Consider the following 303-nt stretch of genomic DNA (forward strand, 5'->3'; position numbering starts at 1 on the left):
ATAATAATCTCTCCATACAACTTGTTGAGTTTCACTTGCCGTATTTGCATGAGTTACCTCCTCACTACCATACAACTAAAGACCTCCCTCCCCATCTTAACTCCACTCTTATTCATGCCTTCCAAATGGCTTCTTCCAAATTTCCAAGCATAATTGAAACCCTAAAACCTAACCTGATTATATATGATGGGTTCCAACCATGGGTAGCAACTATGGCTTCATCATGTAATATTCAAGCTATTATGTTTTGTGTTTCTTCAACTTCTAATCTTGCTTATTTCTACCACCAATTTCTTTATGGGA

General features: G+C 37.0%; 1 pseudogene; it reads left to right on the forward strand.

Moving 5' to 3' along the window:
- Positions 1-17: 17 nt before the first annotated feature.
- LOC125849980 (beta-D-glucosyl crocetin beta-1,6-glucosyltransferase-like) overlaps positions 18-303 on the forward strand; it is a 566-nt pseudogene continuing 280 nt past the window's right edge.

This window comes from Solanum stenotomum, unplaced genomic scaffold, assembly GCF_019186545.1.
Source record: "Solanum stenotomum isolate F172 unplaced genomic scaffold, ASM1918654v1 scaffold12406, whole genome shotgun sequence".
Classification (NCBI taxonomy): Eukaryota; Viridiplantae; Streptophyta; class Magnoliopsida; order Solanales; family Solanaceae; genus Solanum; species Solanum stenotomum.